The sequence below is a fragment of the Cupressus sempervirens genome, chromosome 11 (assembly GCF_028749045.1).
Source record: "Cupressus sempervirens isolate cs-2001-9-10 chromosome 11, ASM2874904v1, whole genome shotgun sequence".
NCBI lineage: Eukaryota > Viridiplantae > Streptophyta > Pinopsida > Cupressales > Cupressaceae > Cupressus > Cupressus sempervirens.
In genome coordinates this window covers 149,477,955-149,501,086 of record NC_143128.1, presented here as the reverse complement: position 1 = coordinate 149,501,086, position 23,132 = coordinate 149,477,955, and the positions used below count along the sequence as shown (strand labels likewise).

Genomic DNA, 23,132 nt, shown 5'->3' with positions numbered 1-23,132 from the left:
GATGACATATAGTTACAACAATCGGGTGCATGGGTGTTCCATCAAACTCATTTTTGGAAGAGAATCGCATACTCAGTGTAGGCATTTTGCCAAACTATCTAATTGCATTTGATGCTTCCATACAGACATGATCATGGGGCTTTGTCAATCCATGATTTGGTTTCATCATCTCTTGCTTGCAAATCGAGCATCATCAAAATATCATGATGTGAAAAAGACAATTCTCATTGTTATGGGTCAGTCTAACCTGATAGTGCTTTGGGAATTTCATTATGGATCCTTTTTATTTGTTCTATTGCTCCTATCTATATCCCCATTTGGGATGAGCCTATAAATCTCATCCTTGATCATAGCTTGGAAGAATCTTTATGTATGAGCTTCTAAGCATATAGAACCACATGTTTATTGCCAAACACTAGTGTTGCAAATACAAGTGTGCCTTTACTGGAAACATAAGCGTACACTTGCATATTTTATGCATTACTTCTCAAACTCATTCATCCTAACCACCATAGGAGTTAATACTATGCTTGTTATATCTAACTGAACCAAAAATGAGTGAAGCCTCATTGGTATTACTTCGGGATATCATCTTTACTCACTATGTTGACCATCATTGAAGTATTAAATCTTTTGTGTATCAACATTGATTGATCTTTGGGGACTGATTAAAACCTTAGATAGGCTCGAACATGCGATTTTAATTATGACATATGAACCCAATGTGTCTGATGTGTAGGTGAATTAAAACAAGCGAATTTTCACCCAACACTCTGAGTCTCCTTATATCAAATTGGGTACAAGAATAAGAAGCCTTTTGGTAAAGCCTCTTATTTAATAATTCATGAGATCAATTAAAGAATAGATGGGGACTTTCCCTGGAGATTGGCATATCTAAGTAAGTGTTCATTAACACTTTATCGAATGCTTATTATCATTATTCATCCACTACCAAGATTGGGAGTTCAGTATTGATCTTTATCCTGAATCAATGAATTATTCATTTGACATAACTTCTTTACTAACCCCAAATTTTCATTGAGTCTCCAATGGATGCAAAGACATCATAGAAGATCTGAAAGAATAATCTCAGATAACTTGTATGTCTTTGACATTGGGAGGACAAAGAAATCACTTACTTTCTTTTTATTGAGAATATCCTTTCTGAATTTTATCTCCATGACATATAATCCAAGAGTAGGTATTTATTGCCTTGGAATTCTTTATAGCAATGTACAACATATCTCCAAAAATGTTTCTAGACTCTAAGCTACTACATTTTGACACCTTTAAACCAATCTAAATTGAGTCACAAAAGGTGTGGTAATTTCTGAGACTTTCTTTTGAACTTGATTGCATTAATGGTATTAGGGGGAACCTCTGAAGTTGGTCTTAAAAATGAACTTTTCATCATCGAGCCTTTCAATTTATGAATTGACAAACAACATTTCTAAATTGGAAATGAATCATTGAACCCAAGCTAATGGATTATACATCCAAACTTCTCAGAATGAACCATTGTTCAAAGGAGTTCATGACTATAAATTGAAAATTTAATTACTGGGTCTATATGGGTAGAAAACAAGCTTGTAGATCAGTAGCTAGTATTTTCAAAAAGTGGTTATAATAGCCAATTGGAGCAATGCTTCGAGAGTTATGGCCTTCCAAAGTTGGGCTACCCAAAATTTCTAAAATAACTGTCAAAGATGTATTTGGTTGACTCTGTATGTATTGTTAGGGTTTGTCCGCCCTTGGTATTAAGTTTGAGCATCTAGAACCTTCTAAAGTGGCATAAAATTTCCTATTTAAGAAAGGCCTAAACATTGTCTAGGATAGCTCTGGGTGGTAGTTTGCAGCTTAGCCTTGTAGATAACTGAATGAAGGCATTCATGTGGGGTCGCATATTGTAACTGTGAATTATGTAATTCCGCATTTGTGATGATAATAAGAAGTCCATATTTTTTTCTCCCATTTTTTGTTGTTTCTTTGTTTTTGTTATGAGTTTATGGTATTAAGGGGAGCACCCTTCATCAAGTGGTATCAAAGCTATAGTTCTTGAGTGTGTGGAAAAGCGCCAACTATGAGGTAGTTCGCACCAAGACTGTGGTTTGGGTTGAGAATATAGACACATTTCCGATTGTGAGATAGTTATAGTAGGGTTTCAGCGGAAGCACGCAAATGTCTCCACGAAGAGAGCGTGGCGAAAGAGTCGTAAGTGTTATACCTAAGGATTTTAGAGCCCTCCAAAGACAAATGCAAGCATTGGAAGAACAAATGCATAGAGGAATAAATATTCCTGTAAGAGATGAAAATGAGGATGAGGATGAAGTAGAAGAAAATGTCGAAGTAGAGGCAATTCTAAACCCAAAGGAAGAGAGGCTTTTTAGGGCCATCTCCAAGATTGGAAAAAGACCTAAGTTTGAAGTTCCCACATTTTTGGGAAATCTCAACCCAGAGGAGTTGATTGATTGGATCAAAGAATTGGAGAAGTACTTTGAGTATTCATCTAAAGATATTAAGGATCTTGATAGGGTCAATTTTGTGAAGGTGAAACTAAAGGGACATGCAAATATCTGGTAGTAAGAGGTTCAGTTAGAGCGAAATAGAAAGGAAAAGGACAAAATCACCAGATGGGATCGGATGATAGATAAATTAAAGATTCATTCATGTGGATTATGAGCTTGATCTATTGAATAAAATGCAAGGGTTGAAGCAAGCAAGAAAATCTGTTCAAGAGTATACCGAAGAGTTCTACCAAGTTCTCATTAGAATTGACAATGCAGAAGCTGATAAGGAGAAAGTGGCATGTTATCTTAATGGATTAAGGCTAAGTATTTAGGACAAGTTGAGTCTATTTTGAATGAACAATATTGAGGAGGCATACCGATTTTCCCTAAGAGTTGAGGAGAAACTAAGCAAGAAGTTTGACAAAAAAAATAGTGGAAGAGGTCGTGGTGGAAGATTTGATAGATGATCTTATGGAGGCCGTAATGATGATCAAAAGAACAAGGATGAGGCTGCAAGTAGTAGTCAAAACCAGAGGGAAAATAATTCCAATCGTTTCCATGATTAAAATAATAGAGATCAAAGAGGAAGAGACATAAGACAAGGATCTGGAAGAGGAGGCTTCTATGGGGAATTTTTTAACTACAGAGAAGAAGGGCATAGAGAATTTGAATGTTCCCTAGTGATAAGGAAGGACATATCAAAGAATAGAAGGCCAAGCCAAAGTTGCACATGTTGATGAAGATGTCAAATCATCAAATTCTAAAGATGTTGAAAGAGGAGAAGTCTTAGTTAACAAAAGATTCATGTTGAGTGGTGAGAATGAACTTGATCAAAGAAGGAGTGTGTTTCACACAAGTTGCAGATGTGAAGATAAGTGTTATGATGTGATCATTGATGGTGAAAATATTGAAAATATAGTGTCAAAAATGATGGTCACAAAGTTGAAGCTAAAGAGACAGAAACACCTATGTCCATACCATATTTCTTAGGTACAAGATGACCACAAGGTCATGGTCAATGAGCGGTGCTCAGTGAAGTTCAAGATTGGAAGCTACTAGGATGAGGTACTAAGTGATGTCATACCTATGGATATATGTCATATGTTGTTGGATAGGTCATGGCAGTTTGACAGGCATGTTGTACAAGATGGGTGAGCAAATACCTACACTCTGACCAAGGATGGAGTGAAGCATAAGTTGAAGTCATTATAAAGAAGAAAAAGTATGCATTGCTGCTAGAATATGTTTTGTTGATGGAAAAGAGTTTCTCAAAGGTATGAAGCATGAGCATATGTGTTTTGTTATAATTCCAAAAGATAGTAAAGAAGAAGTAGAGGAGGTACTTGCAGAATTTGCAGATATGTTGGGAGATTTTTCTGACATTGTATCAAAAAATGTACCTAATGGATTGCCCCCAATGAGGAAGATCAATAATCAGATGGATTTGGTTCTAGGAGTTAATTTGCCAAACAAGGTAGCACACAAAATGACACCAGTAGAAAGTGAATAGTTGAACAAACAAGTTCATGAGTTGTTGCAGAAGGAGTTGATTTGAGAGAGTTTGAGTCCATGTGTTGTACCAATCGTATTAGCACCAAAGAAGAATGGAGAATGGAGGATGTGCATAGATTCACGTGCTATCAACAAGATCACAATCAAGTACAAATTTCCATTGCCAAGGATGGATGATATTATGGACTGTTTGAGTGGATCTGGGTATTTCACAAAGATAGATATGAAGAGTGGGTACCATCATATTCATATTAGAGAAGGTAATGAGTGGAAGACTGCTTTCAAGACAAGGGAAGGACTATATGAGTGGTTATTCATGCCTTTTGGGCTAACCAATGCACCAAGCACTTTCATGTGGCTCATGAATGAGGTACTAAAGGAATTTATGGATAAGTTTGTGATTTTTTACCTAGATGATATTTTGATCTTTAGTAAGACATTGGAGGAGCACTTGATCCATATTCGCAAGGTATTTGATAAGTTGAGGGAAGAAAAATTGTTGATAAACTTGAAGAAGTGTAGTTTTGTAAAGGAGTTGGTGTACCTGGGATTTTTAGTCTTGGCAAAAGGTCTAAAAATTGACCTAGAGAAAGTGAAGGTTGTCCTTGAATGACCTACTCCAAGAAGTACTAAAAAGGTAAGATCTTTTCATGGACTGGCTAGTTTTTACAAAAAGTTCATAAGAGGTTTTAGTAGTGTTTGTGGACCCATGACTGAAACAACAAGAGGGGATAGGAAAGAATTTAAGTGGACTGTAGGAGCACATAAGAGTTTTAATATGTTGAAATAGAAAGTTACTGAGAAACCTCTTTTAGCACTTCCTGATTTTAACAAGGTGTTTCAAGTAGACTGTGATGCGAGTGGTACTAGAATAGGAATTGTTTTGACCCAAGAAGGTAAACCTATTGCTTATTTTAGTGAGAAGTTGAATGGTATGAAAAAAAAATATTATGTTTATGATTAAGAATTTTATGTTATAGTTCAAGCATTGAAAAAGTGGAGACACTATCTTCTTCCTAAGGAGTTGTTTTGTATACTAATCATCAAGCTTTGCAATATTTGAATAGTCAAGGAAAATTAAACCAAAGGCATTTGAAGTGAGTTGAGTTTTTGCAGAGTTATATATTTGTTTTGAAACACAAGAGTGGGAAGTCTAACAGAGTTGCAGATGCTCTTAGAAGAAGATAACTTTTTCTAACAAAAATGCAAATTTAGGTGGTTGGGTTCAAGGAATTTAGTACTTTGTATCCAAATGATCCTAATTTTGGTGAAGTGTGGAAAGCTTGTACAAAAATTGTTACACTTGATAGGAAAAAGTGGTTGGATTTCATGATCTAAGATAGTATATTGTTCAAAGGAAGCTAGTTGTGCATTCCTAGAAGTTCAATAAGAGAGAATCTCATCAAGGAGAAGCGTAGTGGAGGATTGATTGGACATTTTAGCAGAGATAAGACCATTGCTTTGGTTGCTGAGAATTATTACTAGCCACAGTTGTAATGAGATGTGAAGAAGTTTATATAGAGTTGCAAAGTATGTCAAATGGTGAGAGTAAAGTAGAATACAAAATTGTATCAACCATTACATGTACTAGAGAAGCCATGGGAGGATGTCAGTATGAATTTTGTTCTTGGATTACCGAAGACTCAGCGAGGGCATGATTCTATTTTTTGTGGTGTTTGATAGATTTTTTAAGATGACACATTTCATTCCTTGCAAGAAGACTAGTGATGTTGTTCATGTAGCAAAGTTATTTTTCAAAGAAGTGGTGAGACTACATGGTCTGCCAAAGAGTATAGTTTCATATCAAGATACCAAATTTGTTGGCTATTTTTGGTGTACATTATGAAAGAAATTGAAGATAGAGTTGAAGTTTAGTTCATGACATCATCCACAGACTAATGGACAGACAGAAGTTGTGAATCATAGTTTGGGAAACTTGTTGAGATGTTTGGTTGGAGACAAGCCAAAATGATGGAATATGATTTTACCATAGTGAGAATTTGCATATAATAATTCCATCAACATGAGTACTAGTAAATCACCATTTCATATTGTATATGGGAGTAGTCCAAGAAATGCTTATGAATTGCGGCAGTTGGATAAAGGAGAGATAAGTAGTGTTGAAGTAGAAGAATTTGTTGAACATTTGAAGAATATTCATGAGAAGGTGAGGAAACACATCATAAAAATGAATACATAGTACATGACTAAGGTAGGGCAGGGAGGCCTCACAAGCTTAGGTTGGGTCAGAATGTTGTGCAAAGTGTATAAGCACCTTGTGGGGCTGTTTGACACTGTATTTTCCTTAAGTTAAGAAAATGTAGTCCTCCTTTTGCCAGACTTCTAGACCTAGGAAGTGATGAAGAAGTCCTAGATCTTTCATATCATATGGAAGCTATCACCCAATTTCCATAGGGGAATCCCAAGTAGGTAATCAATCGAGTAGTGCCTTGCCAAGGGAAAGAAACTTGGCTTGATTGAAATGTAAGTCGTGTTGGAAAAAGTACCAAGAACAGAACTTATGAGGAATATCTAGTCAAATGGAAAGGGAGGCCAGTAGAGGATTCATCACGGCTAGCAAGGGAGGAGGTTAACCATCTTGGTTTTCCTCTGAACACTAGAGACATGACAGAGTCACTTTTCAAATTACCTCGAGTGTTTGATGTAGGAGCATCTTGGGTGTAAGAGTACTCTTGCATCACCCAAAAATAATTTATTTTTAATCTTCACTATTTTAATAAGGACTAGTAGACGGGGTCATTACTATTTATGGGAACTTACTATTTTTAGTAAGTTTGTCATATGAGCTTAGAATGTTCTCATTTTCTACATGAAGGTTCATTTAGAGTTATAATCTAGCCATAAAAAACTCATTGCTCCAGCTTAAGTATCAGAGAAGTTATTGTAGATTTTTTATGGAAAATTTAGGAGATAATATTCAGGCTCACCATTGGAGGCCTTAGAGTGCCCAGATGAGGTCTGAAAACTTGATGAAAGGGCATTATCGTAGTTTCGAACCTGTAGAATCAAAAGCTAACATTTTCGAAAAGTGGTTATAATAGCCAATCAGAGCAATTGTTCGAGAGTTATGACCTTCCAAAGTTGGGCTACCTAAAATTTCTAAAATAATTGTCAAAGATGTATTTGGCCGCCTCTATATGTATTGTTAGGGTCTATTGGCCCTAGGTATTAAGTTTGACCATCTAGAACCTTCCCAGGTGGCATAAAATTGCCTATTTAAGAAAGGCCTGAACATTGTCTAGGACAACTCTGGGTGGTAGTCCATAGCCTAGCCTTGCAGATTACTGAATGAAGGCACCCATGTGGGTTAGCATATTGTAACTGTGAATTCTGTAATTCCACATTTGCGGCAATAATAAGAAGTCCATAATTTGTTCTCGCATTTGTTGTTGTTTCCTTGTTTCTGTTACGAGTTTATGGTATTAAGGGGAGCACCCTTCATCAACAAATTAGGAATTATAGGTGCATGAAGTTATCTTGGGCAGCTACTGGGTTATTTCCCCTAGTTTTGTTTGTATTCATACACTCTAGCAAGGCTATCTCATCCTTAAATTCAATAGGAGGAACAACAATATTTCGTAAAGCATCCTAAGACATGGAATTGTGTGCAAGTGAATTTGAATCAAGTCCTAAGAGTAGTATGAATTTGTCCAATGAGATTATACACCTTAGCAACTTTTATTTAAGGACAAGGGAGTGGAGGAAAGAAAAGGTTGGGAAGAGGGAGGAACATTATAATTTTCCTTGTAGTATCAAGTGTTATATATGTGAGCTATTCCATGTAATCACATTTTTGTACATCTTTTATCACGATCACTCATTTGTTGTGAGTTTAAGGTACATCTAGACAAAGGTGGACCGCAATATTACGATTCTCACTACCTAAAACATGGATTGAATTGACTTGGTGAGACTCTTTTTTGCTCAAGGTTTCATCTCTAAAGGGGAGAGCATCAAGGAAAGTGGTAATGATACCATCCTCTTCTTCTAATATATGCCTATGAGTAAGACAAGCTTGAGAAGCGTGATTAATGATGTCTGTGAATGCAACATCTATAGAAGAGAAGTCATTTCGATGTAATGAAGGTAAGACAACATTAAGAATGGTTTTTATAATATCCTCCTCTCTCTCCAAAATATCCTCATACATGAGGTACATTTTTGGAGAATGATCAACACCATTTTTAAGTGTCTATACCTAAGAGGGAGACTTTTGGAATAAGCATGTAAGAGAACTTGTCTCTTAATTTTGGAAGGGGAATCATTCTCTCTTTTGTTCATATCATGTAAGAAAACTCATCTCTTGAATTTTGGAAGGGGAATAATTTTCTCTTTTGTTCATATCATCTAAGAAAACTCATAACTTTTGTGTATTGCTATATTCAAGGTTTCTTAGAGGCTTCCTTTAGGAGCGGGGATTCTCCTTCAGGATAGAATGCATGTAGGATTGTCGTATATGCCATTGATCTAGTAATCACATTCTTAAAATCTCCCTCTACAATGGAGATTGATACAAAGTGTGTGGGCAATTTGTGAGGAAATATGGCCAACTTTTTTGTAAAGATAAAACTATGAATCTAATTGGTATATGAGAAATTATATGATAGAATCGTAAACATTTTTTTAATTTACTATTGATGGATTCATAGAAAGTGTGTGGGCAGTTTGTGAGGAAAATATGACCTAATTTGATGTCTTAATGAAAGATTTACAAATGAATATAATAATAATAATAAGATTTGCAAATGAATATAATAATCAAAAAAATGAGGAGTGAAGGGATATTATGTAATTAGAAAATTTGGACCATTTCTCGATTTATGCGTGTATCCTTGCGCAGGAGCTATGCTTATCTTTTCTGTATCGTTCCAAATTTTATCAGATGTCTCTAAGAGTCTAAAGAGACATTAGCGATCGTGTAGATTGGGGCATATGAAGTGGTAATATCATATAGCGCGTAGGCAATGTGAGACCAAAGAAGGGCACGCGTGTTAATAGTAAACCTCTGCTCTTGCATCGCCTTCCAAGCAAAAACAAAACGCACGGTAGAATGAGAACAAGAGATAACTTCAAACTTCTCTTGCTTCCTGCATCACTTCAAGAGCCAAACATAGCATAGCAAAATTATGCAATGCAAACACGCCTTTCACGCCATGACACCGACGTTTGTTGCCTCCACGCAGGATCGAACTACGGACCTTCAGTTTACAAGACTGACGCTCTACCACTGAGCTATAGAGGCAACTGAATTAATATCTATAGGACGCTGCGCTTCATTTGTGTTCTCATGCTCCTCACCAAAAACTGAACAATGGTAGAGCGCTCGCTTTGCATGCGAGAGGTACGGGGTTCGATACCCCGCATCTCCAATTGCTCTTCGTTTATTTCTTTTTTCTCTCTCCTTTGAAACATTTCGTGGATTTGCTCCATTAATCCTACTCCGCGTCTGCACCAGTGGTCTAGTGGTAGAATAGTGCCCTGCCACGGTACAAACCCGGGTTCGATTCCCGGCTGGTGCAGTTGCAATGTGTATCAATATTTGCATTTTACGTTTTCCAAATGTACTGTTTCAGTCTAATGAGAATTTTGTACTGTATCAGTCTAATGACAATTTTGTCTTTTCGAAATGCACTGTTTTAGTCTAGTGGGTGCCGGATAAGCTTCGCGCCCTCGTGGTTTTCCACAAGAGGCATAGAGAAGATCTGTTACATTGCATTCCATACAGCTTGGTTTCTATTTGTAATGATTCCATTCTCGACCGCTCACTTCTGAAACAAGATGCTTTTGGAATGGGCTACCTCTGTTTTCAGGCTATTTCCATTTGGTCCTTCCCCACTTTTCTTCAATTTCCAAACAAGATTTTTTTAGATTTCTTGCAGGCTAAGATATTTAAAATTTAATAAGATATTTTTCATTTGTTTTATAATATTTGTTCTAATAAATAACTCATGCGCTTGTCTTGTTTTACAAAGCACTTTTTGTTATATGACAATTGTGGTTGTCCACAATTCATCGTTGTTTCAAGTTGCTTCAATGAAATGGTATTTTCTTTGGGCAATGTCTATACAGCAGAGGATTTGCACCGGACGTGACAGTTTTTGGAATTAATTAATTAATTAATTCCAAAAACTGTCATTTCAGAGTGCAAATCCTCTGCTGTTTAGCCACGGGCTTCTCTTTGCATCATTAGTTATATAGAAGCATATGGGTTCATACAACTAAAAATATACCAAATATCTAAAAACATAGAGTGAGATCATGGTGCAAGGTACCTTCTCAATTACTATTGCCTTGGAACACATGAATTATAATAATTTTCTTCATGTTGAAGTTTATAATAAATTATAAATTTTAATATTTATTTAAAATTTAAATTATTATTTTTTGTTTAAGTATTTTATTAAAGGTATCATTATAATTATTTACATTTATCTTATTTTAGAATTTAATTGCATTCAAGTTGAACTTTTAAGATTAATTTTTAATTAATGTCAATATTGTTTGTACTTATTTATTATGTTTTTTTCTAAAATTTACTTTGACAATTTTAAATTAGATTAGCTTAATTTTCTTAATAAAGATATTTTTTACAACTAGTCAAATCAATCATTCAATGTAATTTACTATTATCAATATTTTAGATCACACTAATAATCTATTCTCAAGATGCAACATTTAACATATATGATTATTATAATTATATTATAGGCACTTTTATAGGTTGCATGACAAGAGCTAGGGTGGACCCATTGCTCATTATCAGACTTTGTTGCAACATCTTTGACCCAACTTGGAGAAAGGGTCTCGAACAAGCCGTTAGAAGCATAGATGATAAGCTACGCATTCCTCTTCTAGAGAAGTATATGGATCTCCCTCCGGGGTCTCCAGACCTGGAGGTAGCCTTTTGTCGACCCTCACTTGTAATTCGTGAAAATTTGGCTTTTTATCAGGAATGGCCCAAGATGGGGGCCATTATTCAATTCCTCCTCCATTGGAGGGGAATCATTTAGGAGGAGAACAAACATGGCTAACCAATTACCTAAATGTGTTCAAGGCATACATTCAGCCGAGGGTGCTCTTCGATAACCTGGAAGCCCTAAATTTCTACACTCCAAATATAGAGAAAACTAGTAGGGCAAAGTTTGATTTTGAATTCCTACCCAACTTTCATTTGGCAAATAAAAATGACATCTCTGAAGTCATTATGGTTTATTGGAAGTAAGTGACCCTCTAGTGTGGTGTTGGGCAGTTTTTCTTTGATCTTGGGAAGTGGAATAGGCTAATCACAGTACTAGGGCTATGTTTTCTAGTTTGGTAATTTTGTGAGGTGCCCGGTTATGGGCCTATGTAATGTTTGTACGTTTATAGTGGCCTATCACATTTTGATAGTAGTTTAAGTTTTCTGGGTCCTATAGTCTTACTGCTAGAAATAGGTCCCAGATACTTTTTTCTAGGGTTTTGATTCTGTGATAATGTTTAAAGGTCGACAGTGGTGGATCAATGTATACTTATGCTCAGTATGAACAGTTTATAATATAACATAAATATTCTCTCTTTGATGGGTCAATTTTGTGATATGGTTAACAGGATCTTAATAGTATGAAGAATTATACATTTGATTCATTATAGAAATGGCTCTATGATTTTATGGTTATCAGAATCTTAATTGTATCAAATTACATATATGTTTTTGTCATCATAGAATCAAGGTTCTCTGTGTTTTTACTAGCAGATTGGAACTTCTTGGCTATCTAGCTTTAGAATGGATTTTTAAGGCTCTCTGTTTTAATAATCTAATTTGAAATATCCGAGGAATTTAAGCTTAGTTTTATTTTATTTCATCTTCTAATAACTCAAATATAGTATGTTGGGCAAAGGAGGCACTTTTAAGTTTTCTGTTGGTAATGATGTCCATTGCCGACTAGCCTAGGTTTACTATGGACAACCATGGTATCAATCTAGAGGCCAGCTAATTTGGTTAGTCATAGTGAGTTAAATGAGTTTCAGTCGAGATAGCTAGAATCAGTTTCGATGCTGATCAAGATGGGGTCGGTATTTAGATCTTAATACCATTTGTCTAGTATAGTAGGTTTAAATTAGTTTAGTGTTTTCACCATCACAATCCTAGTTTCAATGAAGTATAGCAAATTAGGTGAGCCTCAAGTTAGTATATTCACTATCAACATTTAAATATAATTAACTGAAAGGGTTTAAAATTCTAACATTCTTATTGATAAGCTTTTAGGGATTACAACCATATTAGCAAATTGGTAATGTTAATAAAGAAGGTATGAGTAACTACTTAATTGGTTCAAGGTAGATTTCAAGTTCTAAAAGATGATTGTATTATTATTACTAACTAGTTTGTTTGATAAGATAGCTAGGCAGAGTGAGTGTATTGTCAATGGAAGAACGCTAAGAGAAGTGGATGGAATAATCCTCAAGGAGGTCTCAGCTATAATCAGAATTATTTTTCACATGTAATAAGATCATTCTATTGATAGCAAGTTTTGTTGATTATCTGACTAGGGTACGCCCCTCTTATAGTGTAATAATAAAAGACCATGGTCTCGAGCTAGACTGGAGGTTTTATTCCCCATTCTTTCCTACCAGTGCCTGTTTGAATGGTGGAACACTATTGTAAATTATTTTTTATTAATAAATTATCAAGGCCTTGGCCGTTTATCGATCAAAAAAAATTATATATTATAAATTTATAAAAAAAAAAAATTGTAATAGACCTTACACAACTTTTCAAGGTATCCATTGCACACCACAATCTTAAATCACCATAAAGTATAAATACAGGTCAAAGAGGAAAGCATTCTCACATAAATAATTTTTACTACCAAAAGTCGGACGAGTGATGAGAAAATTTTTAACTAGAGTTTTGATCAGTCGAATTAGTTTGTCATTGAAGCATCCACTCTCTTTCTCATTTCATCTTTGGTATGTCCTAATGTGTATTCTAATTCATTTTTATGAAATTAATGGTTGCTTAAAATTTTTGGTTCCTTTCAAATAATTGGAATTTTTGTTGGTGAATATATGTTTAATCTACTATGGGATTTGTTTTGAATATTGCAAGTGGTGGACAAAGAAACAAAGAGATCAATAACAAGATATTGTTTTCTAAGACACATCAATTGTCAAAAGGCTAAAATAATAATGGGGAGAAAGGGAGAAGATTTTTGGGAGAAAAGGGGAGGTAATTGGAGAAGATTCATCAATGTCCTTTATGTAATAGAAAAAGATGCTTTTGAGAGCAAAAATGAGTTTTTTGGAGCACTAATCAATCTTACTAACATCAAAGTCTCACCTTCTTCTAAGAGTACAAAGATGTTAGAATTAAAACTTCCTACAGATGGAGAATTATTTGAAGCCATGATCAATCTTCCTAACATCAAACCACCTTCCTTTGAAGATAGAGAGAATTTAGAATTGAAACTTCCTACATATGATGAAATATTTGAGGCCATGACCAGTGAATATCAATAATCTACAAAAAGAATCAAAACCTTAGAGAATAAACGTTAATTGGATTCCATCTTCTTTGAGAATAGTTAAGAGAAAATTTTCAAATTGTCATGGTTTCTCACCTCTCTAAAGTTAGCTTTCACTTTGAATTTTGCCATTTGGTGCATGTTCTTTTTGGCTGTCAAGACTTTTGAACTATTATATTTTCTTTGATAGCTAATCCATTATCATTAATGTATAATTGTTTCTCTTTTCTTCTTAATAAAAAAGAATAAACATGAAATGTTCATTTTTTTTAACTCTTCCATAAGTTCTTCTACAGTTCTTAACAAATCTCATATACATTTTTATGAATATCATATAGAGTGTTTAATTTAGATTTTCTTCCCTACGTGTCTATGTCCGAAGTTAATGGTTGCTATACAGTTGTTGCAAGTCCTTTTGTTTAAGCTGAGTTAGTGTTTATTGTCAGATAAGTGTCAGTGGTAATCAATCAATAAATTATTATAAATGCAAGAACTATGCAGAAACAAAAGTGTTGCAATATTGGATTGTTTCTAATATTGAATTGATTCTTTCCTAAACTATTCTTTCCTAAATTGATTCTTTTCTTTCCTTTAGCTTTCCTATAGTTGTTTCTTTTCCTATAGCTTTATGCATTTGGCACACAACTATATATGCACCTATACAATTTTATGTGAATACAATGAATGAAAAATATTCTTCTGGATTTCTGATTTTCAAGTTGGTATCAGAGCATTGAAGCTTGAATCATTTGTATCCCTTCATTGAACCATGGCAGATTTAGATTCGAAAGTATTTGAGAGAAAATCTACTTCCTTTATTATTCAATCTGAAGATTCACGTTCAAGGCAGGGACTACACTCAATGAAACAAACTATGATTTGTGGTCTCAAATCATGGAGATGCATATTGTTGAGGAGGAGAAACTCTCTTTCATTCATGGTAACTCACAGCCACCTACAGAGAAGGATGATGGATATGAGAAGTGGTATGCAACCAATCAAAAGGTCAAAAGATGGTTGTTGATATCTATGTCCCCAACAAATATGAAGCGATACATTCACTTACCCACTGCTCGAGATATTTGGAAAACTCTTCCTAAGGCTTTTTATGATGGAGTAGATGAATTGCATGTGTTTGTTTTGAATCAGAGGGCTTTCTCTGTCAAACAAAATGGCAAAACATTGTTTGTGTATTATGGAGAATTAACCAAAATTTTTGGTGACTTGGATCATCATGATAAAGTGATCATGGAAAGTGAGAATGATGTTGAATCTTACTGAAAATTAGTTTAGTGACAAAGGGTGCATATTTTTCTTGTTGGATTAGATGGTGACTTCAAACAAGTTCGTGGTGAAATTTTGAGAAAGGATCCTATTCCTGAATTAGAAGCATGTTATGCATTGGTCCTTCATGAATCTGTTCAATGCACAACAATGATTGGAGAACAAAAAAAGACTAAAGCTTCAGCCATGGTGACTCGAAACCGATCTAATCAGAATGGGCCTCCTCAAAACCCACCTAAGATCACTAATGGTGTTGATAAATCCACCTACAAATGCACCCATTGCAATCAAACTAGTCATACCAAAAGTCACTTCTTTGAACTTGTTGGGAATCCAAAATGGTGGGATCGTAGCCACGATTCACGAAAGAAGACCTCCAGTGCAACGTTTATTGAAACAAAGATAGTGGATAATGTTGCTGGACAGATCTTAGCATTTGCAACAATAGTAGGTAATGGTGGTAAGTCTTTAAATATGTCTACACTTATTTCTAATAGTGCATGGATAATTGATTCCAGTGCTACAGATCATATGATGTTTGATTCTAGGAAGGCCTCATCCCTTAAACCATCCTCACAAAAAAAATTTCCACTACCAATGGCTCTCTGGCCCCAGTTATTAAAGAAGGATCCTTACCTTTCATTGATACTTTGAATCTAGATTCTATTTTAGTGGTTCCGTCTTTGGATTACAATTTGTTGTTAGTTTCCCAAATCACCACTACTTTACTTTGTGTTGTAATTTTTGGCCTGATTTCTATGTGTTTAAGGACATCCAAACGAGGCAAATGATTGGTTGTGGTGTTAGGCAAGGGAAGCTGTATTACTTGGACTTGGTGTCAAAGAGTTCGGACAAGTTGCGTCAGGCTCTAGCAATGGATGGCTCTAAGGGGGACAAGCAAAAAAATCTGAAATCTGGTTATGGCATCAACGTTTGGGACATGCTTCCTTTGGTTACTTGAAGAAATTATTTCCTAGTTTATTTGCAAAATTTGATGTTTCTAGCTTTCGGTGTGAAGTTTGTGAACTTGCAAAAAGCCATCGTGCTTCTTTTCCATTAACTTTGAATAAAAGTCCAATTCTATTTATGATCATACATTTTGATATTTGGGGTTTGTCCAAAGTCACTACCTTGGGTGGATCATGTTGGTTTGTTACTTTTATTGATGATTGTACTAGGATAACTTGGGTATGCTTAATGAAGTCTAAAAGTCATGTGAACTTGTTATTTCAAAAAATTTATAATAGGATTCATACTCAGTAAAGTGCACAAGTTCAAGTTTTTCGTAGTGACAATGGAGGTGAATATTTGAGTTCTGAACTTTAGTAGTATTTGGAAGCATAGGGAACTATTCATCAAACTACTTGTTCCAATACATCTTAGCAGAATGGAGTAGCCAAGAGAAAAAATCGTCACTTGTTGGAGGTTGTCTATGCTTCTCTAATAGAAGCCCATATGCCATTATCCTATTGGGGTGAAGCACTTACCTCTGTAGCATATTTGATCAACCAAGTACCCTCTAGCACTATTGATTTCCAGACACCATCCTAGGCTCTTGCTAAGGCAATTGTTGCTCCTACTATCCCAAATTTACCTCCTCATGTCTTTGGTTGTGTAGCTTTTGAACACCTCCATAAGCATCAGTGCAACAAGTTATCTCCTCGAGCACTAGGATGTATCTTTCTAGGATATGTTTCTTATGAAAAGGGGTACTGATGCTATCATCCTTCACCCAAAAAATGTTTATTACGTTGGATGTAGTTTTTCATGAAGACTTGATGTATTTTTCCTCTGAACCTGAACTTCAGGGGGAGTACCAAAAGGAAATTCAGACTCTAGACTATGGTGATCACATCTCTGAAAATGTGGATGCTCACATCTCTAAAGATGTAAGTAGCTTGGACATCTCTGAAGATGTGGATGTTCACATTCCTGAAGATGTGGGCAGCTTGGACATCTCTAAAGAAGGGGAACTCTCTAAAAAATTTAATCAAGAAGTAGGTGAAATTTTGGATCAAAGCAATGATGAACACCCAGAAATTGAAGCTATGGTTCCACCTCCATCTGAGCCCCTCACACCACACCAATCACTTACCAAGGATGTTCCTGAACCATCTAGAAAATAGCTACCTCAACGTCTCACCAGATGTATCCCTAAATCCACATATGAACTCAAACTTTCTAGTAAAATTAAATATCCTATGAGTCATTATGTGTCTAACCATTGTTTGTCAAAATCAAATCAGTCATTTGTAAATCAATTATCTATTGTATCTATTCCTAACAATGTGTAGGAAGCCTTAGCTTATCCAAGGTGGAAAGCCACTATGAATGAGGAGATGAAATCATTATAGGAAAATAATATTTGGGAACTTGTTGACCGTCCACCAAGAAAGAAACCAGTTAGATGTCGACAATTTTATACTGTTAAGTACAAAGAAGATGGTACAATTGAATGCTTTAAGGCGACACTAGTGGCAAAAGGGTACACCCAAACCTATGGGATCGATTATACAAAGACATTTGCACTTGTAGCTAAAATTAATATAGTACGAGTCTTGTTGTCTCTAGTTGCGAACTTGGGTTGGCCATTACAACAGTTTGATATAAAGAATGCCTTTCTACATGGAGAGTTGTCCAAATAAGTCTACATGGAACTCCCACCCAGTTGCATGATACTAGAAATACATAGTCTAAAGGTGTGCAGATTAAAGAAGTCACTATATGGGTTGAAACAATCTCCAAGGGCATGGTTCAGAAGATTCACAAAGTCAATGAAAGCCTTTGGTTACCATCAGAGCAATTTAGACCATACTTTATTCATAAAGAATCAACAGGGTAAGATCACTGCACTTATTGTGTATGTGGATGACATGATAGTTACAGAAAATGATCTTGAAGAAAGGAGGACTCTATAGGATTACTTGTTCAGAGAATTCAAAATGAAATACCTCGATCCCTTGAAATATTTCCTTGGGATCAATGTGTCTTGATCTGATAAAGGGATCTTTCTATCTCATAGAAACTATGCCTTAGACTTGTTATAGGAAACCTATATGTCAGAATTTCAACCTGTTGATACACCCATGGAAGAAGGATTGAAGTTATGTATTGAATCTAATCAGGTACCAGTTGATAAAAGAAGATACCAGAGACTCGTAGGAAGATTGATGTACTTAGCACACACAAGGCCAGACCTTGCCTATGCATTAAGTATTGTTAGCCAGTTTATGCATAATCCTAGACAGCAACATATGAATGAAGTTTTGTGCATTTTGAGGTATCTAAAGTTTTCTCTTGGAAAAGGAATTTTATTCACTAAAAATGAGGATTATCAAAGTGTGGATGCATATACTGATGCTGACTGGGTTGGAGTAGTAGATGACAGGCTACTTCAGGTTATTTCACCTTTGTAGGAGGTAATCTTGTTACATGGAGAAGCAAAAAATAGAATGTCATTGCACGATCAAGTGCAGAGGTAGAATTTAGAGGTATGGCACTTAGAGTATGTGAAGTGTTGTGGCTAAGACTTCTCTTGAGAGATTTGGGTTGTCCGCCTAGGTGGCCAATTCAACTATATTGTGACAATAATGCAACATGTGATATTGCTCATAATCCAGTTCAACATGATCGTACAAAGCATGTGGAGGTAGACAGATTCTTTATTAAGGAGAAGTTAGATGAGAAGATTATGGAGCTGCCTAAGATTAGATCAGAAGATCAATTGGTTGATATTCTTACCAAAGTGGTTTCAAGTCAAGTGTTCTCAAAGTTTTTGGGCAAGTTGGGCATGTGGGATATCTACGCACCAACTAGAGGGGTAGTGTTGCAATATTGGATTGTTTCTAATATTGAACTGATTCTTTCCTAAACTATTCTTTCTTGAATTGATTATTTCCTTTCCTGTAGCTTTCTTGTAGGTGTTTCCTTTCCTGTAGCTTTATGCATTTGGCACACAACTATATATGTACCTATACAGTTTTATGTGAATACAATAAATGGAAAATATTCTTCTGGATTTCTTCTTTTCAAGTAAAAGTACTTACATTGAAAAATTGATGGACCAATTAATTTTTTTCTAAATCACTAAATATAACACTTAGAATCTCCTATAAACCATGAAATTATATTATAAAATATATATTATATTATTTAATAATATGCCTAATAAATATTTTAGTTGATAATATATAGGTTTTTTATTTATATATATTTTTAATATTACTTATAACAATTTAAAAAATTTTTAAGATAGAATAAAACATATGAAGTTTTAGGAACTTGCTTAATTAGTTTGATACTTATGATAACACATATGATTTAGAGATTTATATTTAAAAATCGTCCACTAAAAATATTATTCACTTATTAATTCAATGCTATCATCTAATTGATTATGAAACATATTTCCTACAATCTTACTCTTTTTGTTGATAAATGAGTGGATTTATTTTTTACTTCATCTTTAATATTACCATATTTGAATCCTTGTTGGCCAAGGTGTTCGCAACTGACAATATCGTCATCATAGTTTTTAGCTTCTACGGTTAGTGATAATTTATGAAGCTTCTCAAAGATTCTTGTGTTTTAAAATTTCTTTAAACATTAAAAATTCTGTAAGATTCTTATTTATTTTAATTTTATTTAGTTTATAACATTTTAAATTGTTTGATAAGAGTCTGCAATACAAAGGTGAATTGTAAGCCTTTTATCTGGAAGGTCTTGGATAATTAATCTTAGCTTTAGCCTCTTACCAATTAATAAAAAAATAAAATTATCCCAAAGGGTCCATTTGGTTCGTGGAATTGTAGAAATTGAGATTTGTTGAAATTTTGATTTAGTCAAACCAAGATTTTGCAAATCTTCATTCCTATTTTTGGGATTTTACTTGAACCGTTTGTTTCACTTGGAAGATGAGTGTGAAGAGACATTTTTATGTGTAAGCTTGGAGTTGCAAGTAGACTCAAAAAAGTAGTTAAATCTATTATTTTACACTCCTCATAAAACATAACCATGTTATGATTTTCAATTCCTACTTGCTAGTAGGAAGTCAAAAAACCTGGTTTTGAGACAAAAATAGAAGTCTGATGTTCTAATTCAATTTTGCCAATTTTGAAACAAACACAAAAAAATTCAAATCCAAATTTTCGAAAAGAAAATTCCTGTCATCTTCCATGAACCAAACAGATCCTCTGTGTTTTAACATTTTTTTAACATTTTAAATTGTGGAAAGATTCTTATGTGTTCCATTTTTTTATAACATATCAAATTTCCCTTTATCATTCCATTGTTTGATCATAGAAGTTGGATTGACACATTGAGAACAAAGCATCTCAATTGGTCTTTCCAAAAATAGAGTGTGATAGTCCAATCCCTTAATGAAACCTTAGAATTGTAATTTGGTTATAAAACAATCTAATTTAATTTCCCTATGGGAGTGTATGTTGCTTGTTGATTGTTTTGCCAACAATGTTTAATGTTTCTAATACTTTTTCATCCATGAGTTGTACATTTAGAAAAATATCTTGACACTACCACTTTTTATAGTGATGGTATAATTTATAATTTAATTACTTTCAATCAATTTTCCTTTCAAAAAAGTCCCACATGCTTTTTTTGTTAATAGAGCTATAGATTTCCAATCCATTGTGAGAAATTACATTTTTTTGTCAATTTTAATCCAACTTGCATATGTACTTATTACTAGTGCTTGCACAAGAGGGTAGCATGTCGGTGACATGTTTACATGTGTTATCAATGGAAAAATGTCAAAGTTTATTGGTTAAGTATATAATTTTTTATTTTATAGTGATTAATTAGAAATGTTCATATTAGTGGTGACCTTCCATAATTTTTCAATCAATTAAGAGATAAAAGTAGAATATTATATTGTAATTTCTTAATAGAGCCAAAACAATGACCTTTTAATTTGAGTGAAACAAAATAACAAAAATGACAACTTTCTAATATTTAGGAATTCAACAAGGGATCTAAATATGGCTAGTTTCATAGATCATTTTTGCATTTTTTCAAACAAAGTTGGATATAATTAAATCCCATAGTAACATAATAAAAATGCAAGCAAAGTTTACATGGTTGACTTATATTTTACAGTGCTTTATTAGTTCAAAAAGTGATGAAGTATCCTTAACCAATTTTCTAGCTTATTTAAGTTCCAAAATCTTATCTACTTCATTTATTAATGGCAAACATGAATAAAATTGTTATAAGTTGTGGGAATTAACCTACCTGAACAAGCCTAGGAAGGGCTTAGCCATGTATAAAAACAAAATTGTTGTGGAGGCAACTATTGATGTAGGGCATGACAATGTAGGTGTACCCTAACTATTGTTCTTTATATTAGATAAGTGGGAGGGAAAAATGTGGCTTGCTCACTTAAAAATTATAGTTCAATACAATGATACCATTTGAAGAATACATGGATATCTTGACAGTATACAAGATTGTAAAAACAACTAGGTAAAATTTTCTTAGCCATGAATTAGCAAATAATGAAAGAAAATTTCTATTTCATAGAGTATGTAGCTTCCTAATCCATTTTTATTTTGATAAAGTCCTTCATTGAAGAGAGTTGTGTGAATAGATGTAAGATAGTTGGGTATGTACTATATCATGATATACCAAGCTATGCATGTAAGTGACAATGATAAATCAAAAAATTAGGGTTATACATCTTGACATAAAATGTTGAACATCTTATCAACCTCATGTCAAAAAGTACTAAGAAGAGAATACGTAGGAGAAATTGAATGATATTTGTAAACTACTAGCCCTTTTCTATTGAAAAAACTAATAGTTGAAAAGTTTAGATTCTGATGCAACAATACATAAATTTCAAGAAAAGGATAAAAAGTACCACTAATACATTTGAGGTCAATTTTTGACCTTTAATTTTTATCAAGGCCTTTTTTGGCTTGTTACATTCAATTTTTGTTTGTTTATGAGCCTGATTTGGTCAAAAATTTGACCAGATTTTGGCTTTTAATATTTATGAGCCCAATTTGGATGAAATTTTGATGAATGCGGCTCATAAACAACAAAAAAGAAACCATGGGAGCTAGTTGAGGTAAGGGTAATTTTTTTTCCTTCAATCATTTGCTGTAGGTTCTTCCATTCAACACATTTACCCTTACCTTGATGCTTGCCTTTAATCATTTGTTGTAGGTTCTTCCACATTGTCATCACATTTTTGGGCAACATTTTTTTTGTCCCTAAATAGGTATACTCTCCATATATACCTCTGTGTTTTTGTTTTTCATAGCTCAGTTCCATTCATGCAGCTAGGGTTCCATGACAGATTCATAGCACAATCTTTTCCTTGGAAGGCTTGAATATTAACTTTCACAAGTTGTAGTTGCATATGTGAAATACATGAATCACCATGTTAGTATCATAACAGCAAAAGCTTTCTCAAATTCTTCAAACTTTGGCCCAATATGCAAGAGTAGTGAAAACTAACAGGAAATGATGATGATATTTCAAAACAAACAACATGGCACGTGTTTGGTTTTGTCTCAATGATGTCCTCCAAAACCACTATCCATGAATTTCATTAGGAAAATATTTTTAATAAAAATTAAATGTACAACACTATCATCTTGCAAGGGAGTGGATGTAGAGGATTAAATATAACCTTGAATGTAAGAGAAGTTCAAACATTAAATTTAGAAAAAACATGAAGGTTTTTTGTTCATCAAAAACCTAGTATCATATCAACGAGAACAAATAATAGAGACACCATAAGAATACTTGATTAAACATAAAACATATGCCTCTCAAGTTTGACATAAAATGCATAGTATAAATGTGACAGTGAGTGGAATATGGGTTTGACAATCTTCTACAACTAGTTCTATGCATTCAAAGGAAAATGATCTCCAATGAGACATTAGTTGCAAGATATAAGAATCAATATTTTAAAATGAATGGAAAAGAAAGAATAAATGATGACAAACCTAAGAACCCACATTTTATTTTAAAATTTGGAGTTTAATATTGTAGATCATGATTCAAAAGAAAAATTGGTAAAGCTTTTTATAGAAATTTCATACCCATCAATACCCATGTCACATTTCTCTTCCAAGGGTTCTTAAAAAGTTTCTATGTAAGAAAAATCAACTTTAAGTGCAAAAGATGGAAGCCATAGGGGAAAATGTGAGAGAAACTTTAAGTTTTCCAAGCATATAACCAATACAAATTGAATGTCTAACATATCTATAGAAGAAATTATAAATGTAAATTTCTAAGGTAGTAACCTCCATGACAAGTAGATACAAAAATTTCA

General features: G+C 34.1%; 2 non-coding genes and 1 pseudogene across 2 annotated transcripts; 1 reads left to right on the top strand and 2 right to left on the bottom strand.

Moving 5' to 3' along the window:
- Positions 1–8,835: 8,835 nt before the first annotated feature.
- On the bottom strand, positions 8,836–8,946 carry LOC149528640 (U6 spliceosomal RNA; annotated as a pseudogene).
- A 264-nt stretch (positions 8,947–9,210) lies between these two features.
- TRNAT-UGU (transfer RNA threonine (anticodon UGU)) lies at positions 9,211–9,282 on the bottom strand. Its single transcript has one exon. It is a non-coding gene; the product is annotated as a tRNA-Thr (tRNA).
- Positions 9,283–9,488: 206 nt separating this feature from the next.
- Positions 9,489–9,559, top strand: TRNAG-GCC (transfer RNA glycine (anticodon GCC)). Its single transcript has one exon. It is a non-coding gene; the product is annotated as a tRNA-Gly (tRNA).
- Positions 9,560–23,132: the final 13,573 nt, after the last annotated feature.